Genomic DNA, 17766 nt, shown 5'->3' on the forward strand with positions numbered 1-17766 from the left:
CCCCATGATGTTTTTAACATAACTGCTTTTCTCATTTAAAAAAAAAAACAAACAACAGCAACAACAATTTTTAAAAAAAAGGGAAATAAATGGGGGAGAAATACCTAGAATTGGTCTATGAGCTTTTCTATGAAAAAGTGTTTGATTCCTTGACTTAATTCTAGTGTCTCCTTTTGCTTTGTGCAGATGAGTTTAGCATGTGCCAGGATGAAGAGTGAACCAATATTTTCTGGAGGGACTCTCCTACCATCTGCAGCACCCAACAACTGCAAAAATCCTCCTAATAATTGGGCTGCATCTTAACTGTGTTCAATTTCTCCCCCCTTTGCATGAGACTGAGAAGCTGTTCTTCCATGCTTATGGACTAGCTAACCTGGAAAGTGCTACCAAGTTCCCCGTATTTCAAATATTACATGCAGAATGAAACACACCTTTGCTAAAATAATGGAAATAAGCCATGAGCCTAAAAAGTGGTTTGGACAGTGCAGTTATGAAAGAAATCATCCTAGTTCATTGTGGGGAAGAGAAGAACAAAGAGTGTTTTTCACCTCTAACTGAGGATTCCATGAGTCTAACAATATTTTTTTTTCCCCAGTTTAATTTATGTCCATGTGTTGCAGAGTCTGGATCTCTTTTAAATGTCTGGTCTGACACTACAGACTGTTTCACTCCCAGCACAAGTTTCCTATTTCTCTCTCAGAGTCCAGATGTCCTGGGGCCCTTGCAGGGCTCCTTGATGACACATATATTTGAGACAACCATGTCCATGCAAAAAGAAGTTCAGAAAACTGAAGACAACACACGTATTACTCGGAATATCCTGTTAACACAGGCAAATGGTAACCTGTGGGGACAGCAAGACTTCTCCCTGCTCCCTCTGACATTGATGCTGCAGTGAGAGGGGTTACCAGCAAGACGCTGAGTTTGTATGGAGTCCATTCTGGGGCTCCTCAGCCCATCCTACCGACACTAAGGCCGCTCTCAGAATGCTGAGGTGTGAAACAGCGATAACAGTGTAACATCAGAGCCGACAAAGCTGTATTTTATCAATTTAGAGTAACAAAAGTGAAGAACTTCTCACTCCACTCATCTCTTGCATTCATCACCATGAAATGGAAGAATGAGTACAGAGTCGTGCAACAAGCTGTCACATCAGCTTCAAAAGCAATGGCCCACACAAGCAAATTTCCCTACTGTACAGTCTTGTTATTTAAGATTATTTAATCAAAGGTGGCAGAAAGCAAGAGGTAGTTGTTGTTTGTTAGTTCTTTTTCACCAAAGAAAGCAATTCATCCAATTCCAGAACCTGAGTGTTGACAGCAGTGTCTACCCACAGATACAGGATATAATATTGCTTAATTATGTGTGAAGATTATGGGAGTTATGTCAAGCCTGAGTCACCAGCGGTTATTTGAAAAGGTAAAACAAAAACGATTAGCAGATTCTTTTGGAAAGTGTCTATTGTAGTTTTCCTTCATGTGCATGTGGATGTTGCTGTGTCTCCTGGCCACCTTCACTGGTGTGCAATGGCAAGGGCCAAACAAAACAAAACAAGGCAATATTAACAGCCTTCCAGGGGACAACGCAAAAGAAGAAAAGCTGGAAAATATGATTTCCTGGAAAAAAAAATAAAATGAGCCAAGCAAGTCTTTAGGTTAAAGACTATCACTGTAGCACTAAGCATCTTTCCTTCTTTTGGTTTTATGCAGAAGGCTTTCAGCATTTCCAGAACTGCCATTAAAATGAGGAATGACCAGGGATACTCCATTTTGTGTAGTCTCATGCTGCTGGCAAGTGTTGAGCCCAGTAGTGTGACTCTGAACACAGAACGTACCTGTTCGATGTCATGGCACAGCACAAGCAGCACAGTCCTACAGGTAAGTCTAATTTTGCACCCGCTGTAAGGCTCCTCTTCACTGGTGTAATTTTTGACTCTCCTGAAGAGGTAGGTGCTATACTGGTACATGTTACCACTAGTGAAGGCAGATCTGCACTTGAGATGATCACCGAAGTAACCGTGTGATTAAAAAAAAAAAAAAGGAGAAACCTGTCCCTTGTCACACCTGTAGACTTCCAGCACTTTTGGGAGTGCAGCAAACATTGTCCTGGAAAACAGCCTTCCCGCGGCGTTTGAGTTCCTGCACTTTCAATCTCTGCAGATAACGTGGAAGTGGATGGACATTTAATAGCGATCAAAAATAGTGATAGTTAACTTAATCACTTTGACCTTCTGAAAAAACTGAGGGGAAAACGCACACAGAAGTTTCTTCCTTTTGCTTATTTATTTATTTTCCTTCCTTTCCCTCCTTTCCTTGCCTCCTCTCTCCCTTCCCCGCCCCACCCCATGCCCCCAGCGGCCCGGCCCCGCCTCCCACCACTCGCGCAGCCCTCCGCAGCCCCCACGGCAGCATCACTTTTTCCGCTTTTAATTCCTCCCACCTTTGCGTTCCTCCCTCTCCGCGCCCAGTTTCTCGCCCTCTCCGCAGCCTCCCGCCACCCACGGCGGGGCCTCCGGGCCAGACCCGGCTCCCGCTCCCGGTTCATTCTCGCTCCGCTCCCGGTGCGTTCCCGCTCATCTCCGACCCCCCTTTCCGCTCCCGGTGCCTTCCCGCTCCGCTCCCGGTGCCTTCCCGCTCCGCTCCCGGTGCGTGCCCGCTCCTCTCCCGCTCCCCTCCCGTTCCCACTCCGCTCCCGCGCAGGCCCCGCCGCGCCCCGTCGGCGACTCGCCAGCGCCACCCGCTGGGCGGCCGCGGGCAGGGCAGGGCGGCCCCGCGCAGCCCCCGCGCCCCCCCGGGAGCGCTGTGGGGACTGGAGGGGACCCGAGGGCGAGCGGGGACACGGCGCTCCGGGACCCCTCCGAACAGAGCCGGCATGAGGATGGCTGATGGACACCGAGGCAGCCCTAGGCCGTCACCGCGGGAGCTGCGCCTGCTTACGCAGCCCGGCGCCAGAGACACCCTGGAGGACGCTGGCCAGGATCCCTCAGCAGTTGCTGCTGGTTTTCTTCTGGGGAAACAAGGTTACAGCGGGCATTGAAGTTACGCACCACCGTGTGCAGAGCTGTGCAGCTATGTGAAAAGCTGGTTAAAGCCCGAGTAATCCTGTCTCAACCCTTCCTATGCTGTCCATTCCCATCTGGAGGCCGAGCCCAGGCCGGGCCTTGTCTCGCCCGAGGGAGGGATGACGAGGGGCTCTGTCCCGAGTGTGCTCTCTGTCCGGTGTGCACACTGCAGCAGGAGCCTTCAGACAAAGGCTCTGGAATTAAAAACTGCCACATTACGCCTGTGCAAAAGGCACATCCGTGTTGATGGAATGGCAAAAAACCGAACTCTGACAGTTCTTTCTTTTCTTTGCCTGTTTGACGGCACTGCCGTAACAGTGCTCGTTGCGCACTGACCTTCTGTAACGACCGCAAGCACGGCTAAAGAAAGAACCAGCACATTCCGTGGTGTGTTGCAATTACAAAATCGGTTTTCCTAGGGAAGTTTTAGATACCTTGCTTGACGTTTTCTTAGTATGTACAAGTCTGCACATAACAAATTTAGCAGTCTCTGCATTGTCTAGAGAGGCTCAAAGTGACAGTCACCCCTAAGCCATGGGATATTTGGCTTAAAATTGTTAAAAAACCTTAATTTCTAGCGGTGGGGGCCTGTCAGATATTGTACATTTAGTCTGGTACTGAGTACTTGAAGTTGGCTGTGAAGGAAGTACACTTTAGTGTTTGACAAACAAGCAGCTGTGCGTCTTTGAAGCTGGTCAGGAATTTGGAAGGCTAGAGCAATCTCAGAGCAGGGATTCATGAGCACAGGTGTGCTGCTCAAAGGTGAATGACACATGTGCTACAGAGCACATAATGGAAAGGTTATCTAAATGGTAGCACTGGTCAGAGCAAAACCAGCACCTTCTGGAAAAAGGTGTTCCAGTCTTCTTTTCTGATTTGAATCTCAAACTGTTCCAAGCAATAAAATGCAGCGCAGTTAGCATGAGATTTATTTCAGAAAAAAAATCTGTATGAAAAATCAATTTTTTTTTTTCTAATTTATTTTTCTCAGTTTTCAAATTTCATCCTAGATTTTGGAAACAAAATTCAAGTAGTACTACACATGCCATGAAAAGGATGTATATATACATTTTTATTGCATTACTATGTAAGTTTTCTATTTTCCTGGACTACTTGGCCTTATTTGTTAACCTGAGCCTCATGTGCATAGTACAATAGAAGTATACTTTTGTCAGATGGAATTGCTGATACATTCATACTTAGGGTTTCCTTGCTGGTTCAGTGTTTTATTCACTAGTTCCCTGCTGTAGCAAGCATATCTTGTGTTTAAAACCTGGCATGCTGGTGGGAAACATCCCGATCCTTTAGATGCTACTGTAGGAAGATCCAGCTGAAACAACAGAGTGTGTGCTCAAGCAAGGACTGATCACATGAGTAAGGATTTGAGTCATCCAAGCCCAAAAGGACTGGTAGAGGAAGGAAAGGTAAGGAAGAGAAAGCTGTTTAATCAAATGCCTGGTAGCAGGAGATGTAAATACAGCCAGGCAAAGAGGCCAGTTTTGTGGATCACTTGCACAGCAGTTGTACTAAACTGGCTGGTGTCATTTGGAAAGCACGACAGAAGAGGTGCATACAGAGAGCTCTGAACCAAAGATGCTTCAGTGTAGGATGTTGGGGTGGGTATATGCGATCACAGGTGGCATGCAGAGGTGCAAGCAGTGTTTGTTGTTTCCTTCTGAACCCAAAGTGGAATATCCTAAAATATTAATTAAATTAAAAACTGAGCTTTTTTAGGTGTGGCAGCACTGTGTGTGGCACTTGAGCTGCTGACAGAGTCATCACTGAGAGAGGGCAGCTACTTCTGGGCAGTAGGTCCCTTTGCATGTGTGGAAGGCAGGGAGGCAGAATATAGGCTCTTCTCTTTTCACCAGCCGCATAGGAAACACAAGGCACTGCAGAGAGCAGCTTGGCTCGAGGGCTGCTCACCCCAATGGGTGACTGCCAGCCTGCTGAGGCCACAAGGCCAGGAGAGCTGTGAATCCCCACCCCAGGGGCATGTCGGATGCTCGTATCTTCTAGCACACTTCATCTCAATTAAGGCACGATGAAACAGAACCTTAAGCAGCAAACGTGCCAAGGGGTAACTTGAGATAAATGTGCAGCTGCAGAGATCTCCTGAAAGGGGGTGAGTTGCACATTTTGTGATTAGGGTGAGCTAATTGTGTGTGCACAGGCAGTTGCCACAGCTCAGCTGATGTGTGGTAACTTACTAAACCACAGTAATGTGAGCTCTTTGAGTCATGAAACCATACCCAAAGTGTTTGCAGACTCAGGGCCTGAGAACCCATTGCCCTCCCATTCCATTGCACCGTCATCTCGAGGACAAGGAGAGGAATTGAAAACCTGTGCTGTATACTCTGATGCAAGATGAATTTCCCAAGGGATTCTTGAATTTCTAGCCAGAATTTCAAAGAATTTAACTATGTTTTCTTTTTAAATGACCATGAATCAAAATATTCATTTTAAGTGGGAATGTTTGGGAAAGAAAGAGTTCTGGAAATTTTCAGCATAAACTCTAGTTCTTGTAAAAAAACATGAAGAGTGATATTCAGAAAGCCTAAATTTTCCCCAAGTCTCTGGGCCTTGTGTTTCTTCAGCTAGGAATCTCTGCAAGCCTTGAGCCATCCAGAAGGGAACCTGTCCAATTTGGTGGAACTGTGGCTGGACTTGCTAGTTTCTAGGAAGCTTGAGGAGAAAATGATCTGCCAAATACTTTTGCTCCTCTGCAATTTTCTCATTAGTTTTCTGTAGACATGCATGTGACCTGACAGAGTTCAATTCAGCCAGGGGTCTGTTTGTTTGTTTGTTTATTTTCAGAATCTTCCTGATGCCAACCCTGTTGGTTTTGACCGGGACAGCATAGCTCAGATTCTGGCCCTGGTGATGTCAACAAGATCTTGCTGTTGATCTTTAGACCTGAATTTCAACATACTGAGCTGCCTACAAGTGAGGGGTATAGAGATTCTTTGGGGAAGCTTTTCTTTTAAATTACTTTTTAATGAAACTGGAGATAAGACCATTTTTACTTGAGGCAAATGCATTGCTGAAAACACTGGAACTCGGGCCCTGTGATAACGTATTTTTGTGTGTGAGAGCAGATGGAGTGAAGTAATGGAAACAACTGTAAAAAGCCTAAATGGTGGGAAATAACAAAACAGCCCCTTGCAGCCGGGGCAGCAGGGGTTTGGGCTCCAGCAGTGGCTGTCACACTGAAGTGTGTGGGGGTGGTGGCACCACTTTGTGCTCTGCAAGGCAGGGCAATCTCAGGGCTGCAGCTGCAGCTGCTCTTCACAGGTTTCCTACCCCGGCCTCTCTGCTGCCCACGTCTCCCCTCCAAGAGGATGCCATTAGAAAAATATCCAAAAGACTCATTTCATAGGACTTCTTCAGCTTTCTGTCCCTTCCCTGTGAAGGGTATTGCCACCAACAGTAGATGCACACTCACTAGAAACCTGTGTAGGAACACGTATAACACCATTGTGTGCATTCCCTCTGTTTATTTGCTGCCTGCTGTTATGCTCAGTGTTGCCCTGGAGATCACAACATTTCAGCAAACACCACCTTGCTGTGCTCCCAACAGAGCCCTTTTCCCTCTTCCCTCGAGGGATGTAGTCACGCTTAAAAAAAGAAAGCAGGTATCTGGTGCTGGCTAGACCTTCATGGAATTTTTTCCTATTTCTAAATAATTCCTAAGCCAAGACATTCCATGCAAAATTCCAACCCAGGGGAGCTGTCTGCATGCACACCAAGAACCAATGAGTAAGTTTTCTGAGGTAGCCTTAATTGTAGTTGTGAGAATGACACCAGTATAACATTTAAAGTGTGAACATAAAATATGGCAAATCAGTCAGAGTATGGAACCACATTTGGAAAGTATTCTGCTGATGATGTTCCTGATCACGTTGACAAATTAAAAAAAAAAAAAAAAAATTAAATTGCATGTGGAAATTTGCTCCTCCAGCCAATCTAAAGAGATTTTTTCTATCTCATAGTCTACAAAATTCCCTCACCTACTACCCAAATCACAGTTAAAAGAAGCTTAATTTATCCCTTAAAAAATAAAAATTAAAAAAATAGGTTTTACAAACCTTTATTCCTGCTCAGCAATCACACAGACATTAAATCTTATTGCAAAAGGGGCGAGGGGGGAAGGGAATGCCTCTTCTCAGCATTACAGCTGCAGCTGTTTGACAGAAGTAAGTGACTTCATAAACCATCCTGATTTGGCAGTAGAAAACCAGAGTTTTATGCTGTCTGCTGCACAGTCACAGGGCTGAGAAAACTCTGCAAAGCAATCTTCACAAATGTTTCACCTCGGTTAATAAATACCTTTACTTCACCGTGTTAATGCCTCTTTTGCTTTGCTTTCCACTCACCTTCACTGGATCATCTAACAAGACCTTTTATTGCTTTAAAGTGATTGATCCCACTGGACCCACATATTTTTCTTCTTTTTCTTTTTTTTTTTTCCTTTCCTCAGCAGAAGATACTGCACGTATACCTCTCCACTGATTAGTTGGCTTATTATGGTAAAACTCAGTAAAGATCTAGCAGACTGTCTTTACTTGCAACATAATAAGAAGGCTGTATACTTTCTCATGAAAGAGTCCATACTTAAGCACTCTGTTTTCTCTGTCTCTCTCAAGTGTTCACTGCATAAAGAATTACTTGAAAACACATTTTCCTGAGTTGTGATGAAAACAGAGAGATTTCTGATGGTTGTCTTCTCAGCTTCCACATTTCTGTATTCATTTTAAGACATTATTATTTAAGAATGAATTCTTGCTCCTCCAGAGCAACTTCTGGAGACATTCCCAGCTCCTAATAACATGATTTTGGTATGAGTTTGATATGAGAAGGCTATTCACTACTTTGCAGGAACACCATTTCCTCTGGGAAATCTTCACTGATGTAAAGTCAGCAGGAGCTCTCGCTACAGTGAAATCTCCAGGATTCACCTTTCAAGATATCTGTTATTTTTATAGGAATGTTACAGCTCATAAGCTTTGCTCGTTCCTTGGGCAAGCAGCCTGCTCCTTCACATTGCCAGGGGATTTTGCAGGATTTGTCTTAGAGCAGAGCCGACTCGAATATAAGAATCTGAGGGGAAAACTGCCAATGAACAAATGAGTTTCTCAATGATGGTCTTCAAACAGTGGTGAGCTTCATCTAAGTCTTTCTCAAATTGTTGTCCCTCTCTTTGTAAAGCCATACGACTACAGATGTTTCTAAACTCAATGCTATCGTAAAAGAACAAGCAAAAAGAAGTAAGGGAAAAATACTGCTCCACAAGCATTCTAAGCATGATTTTCTAGGCAGAAATTTCCTAATTATGAGTGTTTTCTGATTCAGTGTGAAAGATCTTCAGGTCTGAGATAAATGCGTGTAACCATTAAATACGTCTGCAAGCTGTCTTGGCAAGAAGCCCTAGCTAGCAATTGCACCTGCTCAGTATTAAAGGGCACCTACTTCCCCAGGCCTCCACAATTCATTTTTTTTAAATTTTATTTCTGCCAGACAGGCCTTTTGCATCTGAACTCAAGCAATTTAATTCCCTCTACCCTGTCAGGCAGGGGTAGGACCTCAGGGAACTCTTATATCCAGAGGTCTCTGGAGAGCTCCCAATGGCTCCTGAGGGGACTTTATGACACCAGCCCTTGCAGAAGCATCACTTCCATGCAGTGTGTTTCATCTGTAACATGAATGGGATCACCAGTGAGGCATATGAACTTGACAGCTCTGGCCATTGCACACCGTGACAAATTCTGAAGGCTTCCCAGTCTGCCAGAGGTAGCATGGTCTGCAGCATGGAAAGCACTGCTCTAATAGGTGCCTGTGATGGGGAGATGCCCTGCACGGGATAAATATATTCCTTAATGCAGTCAAACTAACATTGTGTGTTGAAGCTCATGGAACCCATTGTCTGCTGTGTTCAGAAATAAAAGCCAAGTGGAGCCAGTTTTTCACTAAGGATATGTGGTGCTGTTGGCTGTAGGACCTTGCCTCTGGTGGGGGCAGCCTTCTCCCTGTCCTGTCCTGGGCCAGCATAGGTTTGTGAGTACTGTAAGGGGGTGTACATTTATACGATGACTAAAGGAAAACATTCCCTTTTGCCTCTGTCTGCTCCCATCCCTCACTGAAAGAGCTCCATTTGACATAGACAATCCCAGCTTCATAAAGGCAAAAGTACCGGTACTGCACGGTAGCTCTCGTAGGTCTGCTGTAGGCAAGGTGAACTCACTGCTCTGGTACGTCCCTGTGCTGAAAAGCCGGGGAGTCCTGAGTCAGGAGCTTAGCTGAAAAACAGTCTTTTTCACATATATTTCCAAAGTTTCCTTTTTCAGAAAGATTTTGATGTTTCCTTTGAAGGTCACCTTTCAAATCTGTTCTGTAAAGTTGCCTTAGATATAAAATCCTTACTCAAATATATGAAAAGGTCAAATAAATGGCATTAAGTAAACAAGCTGGCTTTGCTAGCTTTTGCAGGTGTCCAGCACATGGGAGTGTTAGGATACATGACAGAGAACAAAAACTTAACTTATTTATCTCCTTTCAGTAAAAGTGGGCAGTAACTAACTGAAGAAAAAGTTCCAGACTAAAAAATTCTTTCCATTTTAGCTTCAGGAAATAGGCCCCTTGTGAGCTGAACTGATAGAGAGCAACAGCTCCTGTGGTACTTTGCCATTTAAGAGAGGGTAGCAGGAATATTTGCAGTAATTTAATTTTAAGTGTTTTCAATTGCAGGACAGGAGCAGATCCTCCCTGCAGCTTTCATTTGTCAAGATCCATATGTTTAGACAGATGAGTTAATAAAGAACCTCCCTCAGAATAAAAACAACATGGCCTACTAGTTTCAAGGCTAATTTATGGCTTAAAATTTTCCACTGCTCTGGGTCTGTTTTATGCAGTTGTCACTCAGTGGTAGGCTGAAGTTTCAGGATGTTTCTGATGGCCCAGCTTTTCTTTTTGAACCTTAACATAAAATTGATATTATCCACCAACTTTCTCTGCATTTATGAAGAAGGCACTTTTATAAAGGGCTCCTTGGAGAAGATACAAACGGCTTTCTTCCATCTTTTGTTTTACTCAGAGATGCCCACCTGGCCCATCCAACAGATTCCTACAGCTGGCTGTTACAGACAGCTGCCTTTTTCTCCAGCACACAGATTTTAGACCCAGGCCTGCTGCCAACCCTCAACATTTTTTCTTAATCTCCAATGCGTCCTGGTAGACAAAATTTCCACTGAAGGCAGAGTGGCAGGGGTGGTGCCCTGGTCCAGGTGCTGGATGTGCTCCCTGATTGGCGGGCCAAAATTTGGGAGTCGTGGTTGGAGTGCCAGAGCTACTAATGTCCATTTCTGGTAATTCAGCGCTACCACGCCTACTGACCTATTTTATATTTTTCCAGTAAAAATTCTCAGCATAGCTCAACTTCTGGAGGAATAAAATGGCCATTTTAGAAAGTGATTCCTGTGGCATTCCTTGGGTGCATGAAAGTCTAAGCTGAAACCTTTTCCCAGAGGCTCTGCATGGGGTTCAGTGGGGAGCAATAGGAATGGTTTATCTGACCCAGCCTAGATGGCTGCTATAGGATGAACTGAAGCTGGAGTGCCTTTCTCTCTGATGATCCTAAAGGGAAACATGGTTTGAGTCCTCAGGAAACATCATGGGACAGATAAGCCCCACTTCAAGTCTGTATTCATCTCTCTCTGTTTTCTAAAAAGGTCGCATTTGAAATGTATCTCCTAAGACATTCACCACTGAGAATGGTGGAGTTTTTAATAATTTCTTGTAAAGTTACTGTTCCTGTGGAAAAAAAGAAATCCCCCAAGCCCCTCATGTAGTTTGTTCTGCAGTTTGTAACTGCAAAACCTTTTTCTAACACAGCAGGTGCAGATTCATGCAGAGTGCAGAGCTATTATATTAATAAAATAGAATCACCTAAGCGTATTTCCTCTGAGCTTCCAGAAAGATCTTGGAAGCATTTCCTCACTTGAAAAAGTTCAAATTGTTCATTTGTCAATATTAAAAGAAAAAAAAAAAATAGCCACACAAACGACTATTGATGCCTACAGCTTGCAAATAACTTTATGGAGGGTGAGGCAATTTTTTCCAGCATCACTCTTCATATTAATTACTTTAAAAAATGAACATTCAAAGCTATTGGGTCCAGGAACAACTTCATAATATCAGTGGCTGCAAAATGAAAAACGTGCATGTTGGCACATTTGTTCAATCTGTGGTGGCAAGCAGGGACTCTGCTGCTATTTTATGTGAATTTTAATGAAAGCAATTTATCTCATTTCCGCCAACCCGAAGCCATTATTTATAAATCAGTCATCAGATCTCCCGCATAAGGAAGAACGAGTTAGTTTGGTACTGAGAACCAATCTCTGATTTGTGGCAGGAAATCAGCAACCAGAAAACAAGCTTATTAACTACCATTAGAAATGTCATCTAGCAACTGCCACCCTTTCCATATTCGTCACCCAAAATGGGAAAATCTCCAGGGTGAAAAGCCCTGGGCTTATGCTATGCTGAGCAGCTGGCACAGCTGTCTGGCTACACCAGCCATCGCTGAGGACATCTCCAGGTCTTCAGGTCACCTGTGGCCAAAGCCTGCAATGCCTGATGTTGTGCTGCTGTTTGGCCTTCAGTGAACTTGTGGTGTCTGTTTGTTCCCTAGGGATGGGTCTCTCTCTATCAGGAAAACAAAGCCTGTGTCTGGCACCACTGTGGCAGACTTAGCAGAGGCAACGTGCTGCCCTCCTGCCAGCCTGCAAGGAGCCTGACAGAGCTGCCTCTACCATCACTTGAGTCTTGGTGATGTGACTCACTCTCAGTACAAACTAAATGCCACTGGGCTGATTTCACAGCAACTCCACTGTTTCACCTGGATGGGAGATCCAGGGCAAGGGAACGACAGGTGGATATGTGGGCCCTGTGATGCTGCTCCTTTTGTCTTGGAGTGCCAAGCCTTCTGCCCTGACCTTTCTGTGTGCTGGGCAGAGCAGCAGCACCATAGCATAGGGGCAGGAGAAACTTTCACTGTCAGAAGTTTTTTTTATTATCCCTCTCTGCCAATCTGGCCCCTTTTAAGGACACTATTTTCTTTTCCCCCTTAAAGAAAACACCGTGACTGTTTTGCAATTGGGATGGCTATTTTAACTTAGCGTGATTTATATTCCATTCCCTTCTGGCTGCCGTTGAGATTGGCCCAGTCCTATCCACTGCACATTTCTGATTTAAAACTGCCTTCACAACCCCTTGGTAACTTCAGCGCAAGAGACAGGATGTTATCAAAAAGCTGGACTAATGCATAGCTGCACCTGAGCACAGCCAGGGCAAGCCACACACTGCTATTTTGGGAAGCTTTTATACCTTGTATTTTTCCTTTTCAAAAGCACTCATATTGCTGCTTAAAATACAGAACCTATTTTTAAAAGAGGCTGTTCTGTTCACCTTGGCAGTGTGTAATTACAGGAGAGAGACATCATGGACATTAATACAGGGCGCCTTTGTGGAGGCAAAAGGCACGAGGAGTTCGCTTGTGGGTGTGATGCCAGTGATCAGCTGGGTAGGCAGTGGGGTGAAGGGGTTACCTGGGTCCCAGGAGGGGGGAAAGGGGCCCCTTGCCCTTCCCCATCTCCCATCTCCTCTTCAGCTAAGATCTCTACAGTTGTACTGCAAGTTCACAAACAACTTGCTTGTGTCAATAGCAAAGAGTTTTCTTCAAGTTCTTAAGAGGGTGCCACTTGTCATCAGAAATTAACACCTGCCTTTCAATTGCTGAGGACTAGCACTGTCTAATGTGCACCGGAGTGCAGCACAAAGTGTTGTTCCCAGTACCTACACAGGATGAGCTATTTCAGTGTGTTCTTCCCATTCCTTGATTCTATATTTTCTTCAAGCCTATGTCTGTCTGTTTTGGGACTATTTTATAGAGTGATTTTTTTGAACAAGTGCATCTGATAAATCAGCTAATTAGGGGAAAACAAGGAACGATCTCAAAACAAAGGGGATAACAGGAAAATCAGGTTTCCCAAGAAGTAACTGAAAGAGATATAACTATAGCAATAAATGAGAACTATCAAATACTGATTACTAGCATGAGTGAGTGTCTCTGGGCTATAAACCTGGTGCTTTCTTTCAAAAACAATGCCTGGAGGAGCATGTTATCAGGGGCTGCTATTTTGAAGGGACTTTGGCCAGTTCATCCTCTCAGAGCTTACCTTTAAGGGCTTGCTCATTGGCATTTACAGAAAGGTTTTAATATAAATGGATCCCTTGGAATCCAATTTACCTCAAATTCAAATCTGCAGCAGTGAAAGTACTTGCAATTAAAGGTGCTGGTTACCTGTGACATGGCGTTTGAGGAAACCTGTTGTAGAATGTACCCTCACTGAAGAAGGATTGGGATGGAAAGTCCCAGGGTTTAACAGTTCATGATAGTTCATGGGTTTTCAGTGAAAATAGGACCTAACTTATCTTCAGGTAGAATGCGAGAATCAGAATCCAAAGTAAACTGTAGTCCCAGTGGTATCTAAACACATGCTTTCATGCAAGTAGATGTTAAAGCTGTTCTGGGAAAGAAGAGGAAGAAAATAAAACCTTCATTGAGATGGCTGTATTTCATCAAGCTAGCAAAACCCAAATGTCATTAGCCTTGTTTATTATAAATTATGAGCAACAAAGAAGTTACTGGAAAATTAGTATTGCAGAACTCCAATCTGTCACTATTTTCCTATTTTTAAGAGTAATGTCTGGCTATTTAATTTAATTTTTTAACACACTCTTTTTATTTTCCAGTATATCCCTTCTACCTCAGCATGTATTTATTTCCAGTGGACTCCCAGGTGGATCTTCCTGAAAATACTTGGAACCAAATGTTTAAAGGTTGGTCCTGATTCTTAGTGACTGAGCTTATGAGTGAGTTGTATCTTGATTTGAAATAGTTGGATTTAATTGTTAACAAATTTTGAACAATCACAAAGCTGGCAACAGTACAAATGAAAACCTCATCCTGCAATATGTCAAGTTCATCACCCAGATACTGAAAAACAAAAAGACACAGCAAAACTTCATTCACAAGGATTTATCCACCAGATGAGACTTTAAAGTGGTTACGTCTTTGCTGCCTCAGTATGTCCCAGTTTCCCACATTGTACTGGACTTTACTGGGAAAGTTGTCATAGCAGCAAAAGAGCAAATTCTAGTTTTAGTTCACCTGGCCCAGTAATTGGTATCTACTACTGATGGTGCTTCTGTGGCATGCACCTTTGGTACTAAAAGTTGGAAAAGAACTTCCATCTTATTCTACATGGTATACCCAAGACATAATAAGGTAAAAACCTTTTGGACAATGCCATGGGACAAGGAGAGATATTGGACTTGGACAAATAAACCCATGAATCACAAGCCCATACCTAGGCTTTTTCTTAGACTTCTTTCTGGGCTAATATTCATAACAATTGTATTAATTGGAAAACTGAGGATTTTTCGTAGTATATGTTCATTTGGCCTCTAATGCTGGGTATATAGTGTGCTAGTTTTGAACAACTGTGAGCTCTGTGGGTCAGTCTTATTCCACCTGCAGGTTACATCTCTGCATCCTGTGTTGCTTTTTGGCTGCTTGAGGACTGGAGAATAGCTTCATCGTTTAAGACTTTATGTGCATTTCTAGAAATTTAGACGTATGAAACTGGCTTCTGAAAAAGCTCTAAATAATCTTTCCAGGCTACTGAGCATGTCAGTAAGCCTTCATTCTGCCAAAAAAGCTTTTTTATCCCCTGAATTCCTGTGATGCAACTGCACTTAACTGTCAAGTAGCTTTCTGTTTTACAGGTTTTAGACTTAAAGTACTTAACTGAAAATGGCTGTAACTGAAACTCTTGCAGGTCACGTGGCAAGGCCCAGCATGTGCAATTATGGGTGCAGTCCACTGCCATTCTGTCAGAAACCCAAGATCAGTGTACTTCTTGTCTTTCTCTTACTTAGGCTTGGGTGAAGAGGAAGAGGATTCTGCTGTAGGAGAGGCATCAGGAGATGTTCTACATGTAGAAGATAGGAAGTTGCTTCTACTAGCAGGGACATCTTGCTGTGCAGAGCCATCTTTTGAAGTGTTTAATATCTCTCCAGCCTTGGCTGGGCCAGTCCACCTGGCTTGGGCTCTCCAGGGCTGAGAGGTAGGTCTCCACTCTCTTCTCCTTCCTTACAGCTCTTCCCTAGAGCTCTTCTCTCTCCTTCCACCATGCTCTGACACCTTCCTCTCCTTTCTTGGTCTGTGCCAAACTGGGACAGACCTGCTGGTGCTGGAGATTTGGGTGTGGAAAGGCTGTGGGGAAGTCAGGGAGCTGCAGAAGCCCAAAGGAGGAGGAGAGCCCCTGCCTGGTGCCTGATGCAAGCAGGGCACCCAAACTGGCCACCAGCATTCCCACCTCTCTTCCTGCTCCAGACCTGGGTGAGGCTTTTTTAACCCAGTTTGGCTCTTTCTCTCCTTCTTCCTTCTTATCTCTGGCTCTGTGGTGGGTAGCCACCTGTCCCACCTGCCTCTCCAACACCCCCTGGCAGGTTGAAAGCTGCGGGTCCTTGGGAGGAACAGGAGGTGAATCCAGAGCTTGGGGTTGCCAAGCCTCTTGCACAGGGTGGTGTAAATCCTCCCGTGGTCCCTGCCAGGAGTGGGCTTGCCATGGTTGGCCCAGTCAAAGGGCTGAGGTGCATGCGGAGTCAGTCCTCCGATGGCTGCATTATAAACCTCAGTGCTGAGGATTTTACATTGTGTTTCAACATGTAATTTAAAATGAGAGCAAGGGCCAGGAGCACAGTCCTTCATTCCATACCCTTCCTAGTTTAGGAGATGGTCTGGTTGATACTCCTGCATCCCATGCCAGGTGCCTCCCAGTGACACCCACATGGAGAGGAAGAGATACCTGGAAGTGCCCAAATGGGTCTGGCCATCAGGGTTTCTGTCAGAAAGGCTGAAAAGAAGCCAAAACTTCTCAGACTACTCTCAGTTTTATTACTATTATTATTATTCACAACCCCAAAATGAATCAAATGCATCCAAACCTGTCAAGCTGAGAGTACCACGTTTGGAGCATGGAAAAAAAAAAGTCTCAAGTAAGAAAACAGTGGTTTGGAAATGGGAAGGTTGAATGAGCCCCACCTGAAATAACTAAAAAAAAAATGTATTTTTGGCTTTAGCAAGTCAGCCAGAAGGATCCTATATGTTTTTGTATATAGTTCCCAGAGGATTTAAAACTGTAAGATTTGATGCTAAACCTATTTCTGTGCTGTGAAACCAGGGACAGCTGTACAAATATTTGCTGTTTTTAATTAAACCTAACATTGCTACTTCCTTCTTTTAAGTTAGGTCAAAGGACTGGCAATTTTATGCTTTGATAGATGAAGAAAAACAGTTGTGGGTGTTGTGTTTTAGAAATATGTTATAAAATAAGAAGTCTGAGGAGAAAGGCCTCAGAGGCTATAATAGCTCTGCCCTTGTGCTTTCTTCTCAGAGGTGTTTTCCTTGTCAAATATTTTGCCTTATCCATATAGCAACTGTTTCTGCTGTAATTCTGCTCATTATTTTTCCTTGAAAGACTTTAATTTAAACTTTCCTTATGCTCCCTAGTTAAACTTTAGGTAACATTCTCTCAGCATTGTGTTTTTCATAAATGTAGATAAATCTGCTTTGTTAGGGGGAAAATAGGAGGTGGCAGGTCCCAGGCTCTTTACACCCCCCCCACCGCCCCTAACTATAACTATATTCAATCACTCAGCAGAATTCCTCACAATAATTCCCACTGGAGAAGTGCTGGTCTTTAAAGATGGGATTTATTGTCACAGTTTCTTCCAAAATCAGGGCTAGATTATAAACAATCAGTTCTGAGACCATTTTTTTTTTGGTTACACAGCTAAGACCAAAGAGCACTGAGCTGCAACCAGCAGAAGAAAGCTCTTGTTTCAGCTCCATGGTCTGTTGCTTGTCCTGGGGTGAGTCCCTCGGTCTTTCACTGTGGCAAATGAGAATAAAGATGTTGACTCCCATGGTGACCTGGTTTAGGACCTGTACAGTGATAATGTCAGGTATTAGAATTCAGCAGGCTTTTAGAGGAGGGCTATGATGACTTAGTATTAAGCAGCTGTCTTTCTGTCAAAAATTCCACATTGATGAACATGCACTGTCTGGACAACAGCCATTTTCACAATTTTTTGTTTAAAAATCAGGAAAAAGTGCTTAGAAAGTCAGAATAACGCCTTTAAACACCCAAGCATATATTGTAAATTTTTTTAGATTGCTTTTAAGTCAAAGTATAGACAGAAGGCACCAAGGAGGAGTAAGACAAGTGTTTTTCTTGTTTTGATTCATATTTGGTGTTTAGTGTTGCTTTAGATTTTCATTTACAAAAACAAAAAAAATTATATTCGAACTTTTCATTCTAGTGAAAAACCTCAGATTTTTGTGGGGGAGGAAAAAGCGCCATTTCTTCCCCTTTGCTGTATACAATGAAAAGAAATGACAGATCATCCTTTCTCCCTATTTTTTTTATTTCTGCTTTAAAATCACATGTCTGACTGTTCTAAGTGAAATCAGTATTATAGGATTTAAGGATCTTCAGTATGTTCTCAGTAAAGCTTGTCATTATTATTATCAATGTTACTATTATGTTACTACTGCCAGCAGTTTTAATGTTGCTGTTGTG

Source organism: Poecile atricapillus, chromosome 1 (genome assembly GCF_030490865.1).
Source record: "Poecile atricapillus isolate bPoeAtr1 chromosome 1, bPoeAtr1.hap1, whole genome shotgun sequence".
NCBI lineage: Eukaryota > Metazoa > Chordata > Aves > Passeriformes > Paridae > Poecile > Poecile atricapillus.